The sequence below is a fragment of the Calonectris borealis genome, chromosome W (assembly GCF_964195595.1).
Source record: "Calonectris borealis chromosome W, bCalBor7.hap1.2, whole genome shotgun sequence".
Lineage (NCBI taxonomy): Eukaryota > Metazoa > Chordata > Aves > Procellariiformes > Procellariidae > Calonectris > Calonectris borealis.
In genome coordinates, this window is record NC_134351.1 from 37,018,003 (window position 1) to 37,024,215 (window position 6,213).

Sequence of the window (6,213 nt, forward strand, 5' to 3'; positions counted from 1 at the left end):
GAGCAATATTTACTACTTTGTTTGTAGGGCAAGCTGCTCCAGATATTCGAAAGAAATTGCAGAAAGTGGATGGGATTACAGGAATGACTATATCACAGTTAATTGAAATTGCTTATAAGGTGTATAATAATAGGGAAGAGGAGGAAAAGAAAAATCAGGAAAAAGAAAAAATAAAAGACAGGAAACAAAAAGCTGCTATTCTAGCAGCTGCTTTTGTAAATGCCCAAGGATCAGCTGGAGGAAAAGATAGAAGATATTTGAGAGGTAGAGGATATTTGAGAGGAAAAGGTAGAGGAGGTAGAGATATGTTTAAACAATATACCCCATTAGGATTTAATCAATGTGCTGTATGTAAGAAACAAGGACACTGGAAGAGTGAGTGTCCAGAGAACAAAGAAGCAGTCGTGACTCAGTCACAGCAGATACCACCTGAGGCTGATTTACTTATGATGGGAGGAGATTCTGAATGATGGGGACTGGGGGCAGAAAATTATATTTTCCCAGCTGAGACCCTGGTTCCAGTAAAGCTGGGAGATGAAGTAGTCGATTTTTTAGTAGATACTGGAGCAAAATATTCTGTTATAAATACATGTAAAGGACCAATGAGTAATTTTAATGTATCTATTGTTGGGGTCACGGGAAAGAAGGAGGTAAGGCCTTTTTTGAAACCTTTAAAATGTAAAATTGGAGGAAAAACATTGATGCATGAATTTTAATATATACTGGAATGTACCATGCCTCTCTTAGGACGGGATTTATTGAATAAATTGGGAGCACAAATTAACTTTAAAAAAGAAAGAATCCAAGTTCATTTTCCTGAAGCTAATGCCTGGCAAGCCCAAGTTTATTTATTACAGACAAACACAGATGAATCTGAAGAAATTCCAGAAGAGATTAAAGATGCAGTTTACCCTTTTGTTTGGGCAACAGAAAAACCAGGAAGAGCGAAAAATGTGGAACTGGTAAAAGTTGAATTGAAAACAGGAGTTCGACCGGTAAGAAAGAAACAATATCCTATTAGTACAGAAGCCAGAAAAGGTTTGGAACCAATAATAAATAATTTTCTTAAATATGGACTTTTAAGAGAATGTCAATCTGATTATAATACTCCTATCCTTCCAGTGGAAAAAAAAAAGCCACATAACCAAGGATATAGGCTGGTTCAAAATCTAAAAACAATAAACCAGTTAGTGGTGGACATTCATCCAGTAGTCCCTAATCCATATACGCTGCTAACAACTATCATTGAATCAAATGCATATTTCTCAGTTATAGATCTGAAAGATGCTTTCTTTTGTATACCTCTGGAAGAAAACAGTCAAAAGATTTTTGCTTTTGAATGGGAAGATCCGTCAACTGGGAGGAGGACTCAGCTCTGCTGGACCGTGCTGCCACAAGGGTTTAAAAATAGCCCAACCATCTTTGGAGCAGCTCTGAATAAGGAACTGGAACAGTGGTCCGGTAAGGAAGATCAAATCACCCTCCTTCAGTATGTTGATGACATCCTATTGGGAGCAGATACTATTGAGATCTGCAAAGAAAAGACTGTTAGCCTCCTAAACTTTTTGGGAATGGCCGGGTATAGGGTGTCAGAGAAGAAAGCACAAATTGCAAAACAAACTGTAATTTATTTGGGGTTTGAGATTTCCCAAGGACAGCGAAGATTGGGAAATGATAGAAAAGAAGCCATTTGCAGGATGGCACCCCCTCAATCCAAAAGAGAGTTGAGAGGATTTCTAGGAATGGCTGGATGGTGTCGCCTTTGGATTCCAAATTATGGTTTGATGGCAAAACCATTGTATGAGGCAACCAAAGGCCCTGAAGAAAATCCTGCCTCTTTAATGCTAAGTGAAAAAGAGAGTGATCCTAATCATGATTGTTTACAAGTTATCGAACAGGTATATGCCAGCAGGCCAGCTCTGAAAGATGTCCCTCTCCAAACTCCGGATGAAGAATTATTTACTGATGGAAGCAGCTTTGTTGTAAAAGGAGAAAGGAGGGCTGGCTATGCCGTGGTAACTTTAACTGAAGATCGAGAAATAAAAGCATTACCTCCAAATACATCCGCCCAGAAGGCAGAAATTATAGCCCTGACAAAAGCCTTAAATTTGGCTAAAGGTAAAAGAGTCAACATCTATACAGATTCTAAATATGCCTTTGGAGTTGTGCATGCTCATGGAGCAATATGGAAGGAGCGAGGACTTTTGTCTGCCAGTGGTACCCCTATAAAATATGGAACAAAGATTTTAAATTTGTTGGAAGCAGTACAGAAACCTAAAGAAGTTGCAGTGATTCATTCTAAGGCTCATCAAAAAAGGGGACTCAAAAGTAATACAAGGAAATCAGAAAGCAGATGAGGTTGCTAAATGTGTAGCATTAAATACTATGATTTATGTTTTAATTCCATCAAAAGAAATTCAGGTGGAATCCCCAAATTATAATGAGAAAGAAAATAAATTAGCTATGCTATTACATTGTAAGAAGAATGATCAAGGATGGTGGATAACTTCACATGGACAATGTATAGTAACCCCTGAAATTATGAAGAAATTAATGGGCAAAACCCATGCTGAAACACATATGGGAGCAGAGGCAATGGTGGAATCAGTAAAACGATATGCGATAGGAACTAAAATGTTATTGATTGCTAAAAGTGTGAGTAATAAATGTGAGATTTGTCTTAGGAACAATCCGAAAATACAAATCCGACCCCCTCCTGGAGAGGAAAAGAGAAGCATAACTCCCGGTGAATATTGGCAAATAGATTTTTCAGAGTTACCGCGATGTAACCAATACCGATATCTCTTGGTATTGGTAGATACCTTCTCTGGATGGCCGGAAGCTTTCCCATGTTGAACCAACAAGGCAAAAGAGGTTGTGAAACGTTTGTTGAAAGAAATAATTCCAAGGTTTGGAGTCCCTTTAGGAATGTCCTCTGATAGAGGCCCACATTTTGTAGCGGAGGTTATTAAAAATGTGAGGAACCAAATATTAAAGAAACAAATTCCTAAAATATATCCAGAAGCTCAGTGGAAATAGATTGAAGCTTTACCATTTGCCTTGTTAAGAATTAGGGTGACCCCGAGAGTTAGAGAAAAAGTAAGTTTATTTGAAATTTTGTATGGTAAACCTTATGATGTCAATCTAACAGGAAGATTTAAACAAATGCATGTAATAGGAGAAAAAAATGTTAACCGAGTATCTCTTGTCTTTGAATAAAATATTAAGTTCTTTACACAAATATGTTCTTTTAAGGACACATTTACCCCTTGAATTTTTGGTACATTCATTCAGTCCAGGAGACCAAGTCTACCTGTGAACGTGGAAGGATGACTCCCTTGAAGAAAAGTGGAAAAGACCCTTCCAAGTGTTAATGACAACAAACACTGCTGTACAATTAGAAGGAATAGACTCTTAGATTCATTATACCAGAATAAAAAAAAAAAAACAACATCCTAGATTGTGGACATCTATACCTAAGGGACCATTGAAATTAACTTTAAGGCGTACTTGATGAGTTATCAGAGAGATGTTGTTAAATTATTTGTGATATTTAAAATATTTATTGTTAGAAAAGAAACCAAATTAATTAAGAAATTGTAGGTTTAGGAGTAGAAAATATAAAGCCTGTTGATATTAATTATGACGATCAGTAAAGCTGAATCCCAATTTCTATTGCCAAAATAAGATAGAAATTCCAAATTTAAATTGGCTTAGACAATTGTTCTTATTTGCAATACTGATCGTCATCTTAGTTATAATTACTTGTTGTATAATTTAATGTATGTCTTTTTGTAGACCAAATGCTTATGAATAAATGATGTGAGACTCATGATGCTCAACATCATAAGTCTCAAAGGGGGGAATTGATGCAGTAGGCACAGTATCTACTATTCCATACTGCTTGCTTCTGTAATTCTAAACAATGAAGACTTGTTGCTTAGAAGTTAGGTAACTAGCAGGTGTTGTGTTTGCAGGTGTGTAGAATTGTAACTAGTCTAAATCGTGTATCCTGGAAGCATTGTTAGGCTCTAGTGAAGAGTAACCTTGGAAACTATAAACAAACGTGGTCCAAGCATGGCTCAGGGACAAATTGCGACCCTATAAGGTAAAGAGGAAATAAGTTCATGAAGAGTTCACTACCCTGCCGACCACCAGAGACCACCCGAGACCCTCAAGGAGACCCTAAAGGCTTTAGTGCGCATGTGTCTAGGATGATGTAATGTTATAATGAGTTCTCGGAAATGTAATGAATATGTAAAAGAGAAACTTAAAATATGTATGAGAAGCATGGATATAAACAGAAAGGTGACTAGACCAGGTGTGCTTGATTTGTGGCAAGTCCACCGAGCACCCAGGCCTGAATAAAACAATATCTCTCCTGAGCGTGTGGAATTGGTTACTTGCACGCCGGGCATGAATCCGCTTTTCGGACAACACCTTGCCCTGAACCAGGGAGATGACACAGCTGCTGCATTACCCACGTTTTTCCCTTTAAAACATTTGCCTCTGCTCCATTTTTTCCGCTATTGGCACGCAAACCCCGAACCCAAACAAGGAGCCCTTCAGGTTGCCCTGACAACAGGAGCACAGGAAGCGCATATGTGCAAAGATCGCCCTGTGTGCCTGTGCCCGTCTCTTGCCCGCCTGGCCAAAGCCACCCTGACCTTCTGGAGATGTTCTTCTCCCATTTGGGATGGGGTGGCCTTTGGAGGCGCTGCGCTCCTCCAGCATTGGGGATGGAGAGCCCAGCAGGGCCCTGGCTCCTGCCTGGATGGAGATGGGGACCTTCTCCATCCCTGCCCTCTTCCCATGCCCCCCCTTTGCAACTCTATTTACAGCCCCCAGCAGGATGTGGCTGCTGCCTATCCATGCTAGACCTCCCCATGCCCCAGTCCCATATGTGCCCTGGCACAGCAGTGCCCGCACAGCTCCTCCACCCAGTCCCGGAGGAGCCAGCTGTGCCACAGGCACCTGCTTGTGGTGCCTGCCGCGCTCTTTACAGCCACCTCCCGGGGCTGACACGTTTCTGGCCCCGCTCTTGGTGCAGAGGTGAAGGTGCTTGGCGGGGCCCTGCAGCCCGCTAGCTCGCGTTGCTGCGCTCCAGGAGGTGGAAAAACTTTTTTTAGCAATTAAACAGTCATCAGCTTTGGGGACCTGGGGCTTGGTTTTGCCTGATGAGAACCCAGAAAACAAGATGGGAACCTCATGGGCATGAGCTCCCTGGGACAGGTGGGCACGGCTGTGCCCTTGGTGCCCACCATGCTCTGGTGCAGTGCAGGGACCACCATGGACTACCATGGACCACCACGGACCACCACAGACCACCGTGGACCACCATGGACTGCCACAGACCACCATGGACCACCACGGACCACCACAGACCACCACAGTCCACTATAGACCTCCGTGGACCATCACAGACTACTACAGACCACCAGAAACCACCATGGACTGCCAAAGACCACCACGGACCACCACAGACCACCAGGACCAGGGTGCTGGGCACAGCCCCGTGGAAAGAAAACTTGTCAGCTCCAAGACATGGGATGCCAAGCGCAGAAAGACTAAAACTCAGCGTGAGACTGGGGGACGGGGAAGGCGAGATGGAGTTACAGAAACCCTAAGGCATGGCGAGCCCCAGCCCTGCGTGCCCCAGGGAGCAGGCTGGGGGACAGCAAGCATATGCCCGGCTGCCTGCCCGGGGCATGGCACTGGCCACGCACCAAGCCCTGGGAAAACCCATCCCCACCCCGGCTCCTCTCCCCCATGTGCACTTGTCGGGGGATGCCCTGGTGCCACAAGGGACGCAGAGCCGGGGCAGACGCCCCACGTGCCCTCCGGCTGCCTGGGTGTCCGAGCGGCAGTGGGCACAGCCGGGTAGGTTGTAGCCGGTGTCCCCGGTTGTAGAGGTGCACGGTGTATAGGCGGCGGTGACCGGGCCCCCTCTGCTGGCATGCACACGCAAACACGGGGTGCTCCGGCACCCACGGCCCCCCCACGCGGGGCACCCCATGCACCCCATCCTGCCTGCAGCGAGTCCCCCCGGGCTGCCCCCACGCTCCCTCCACCCCCATCTGCTTTTTTCCCCCACATCTCTGTTTTTTTTAATTTGCCAGGGTCGTTGCCTCTGCTGGCTGCATTCTGCCTGCAGCAGGTCCTGTGAGAGCATCACCACCTCCCAGACGAGTGACTGGCTGCCTGCTTCCTGCC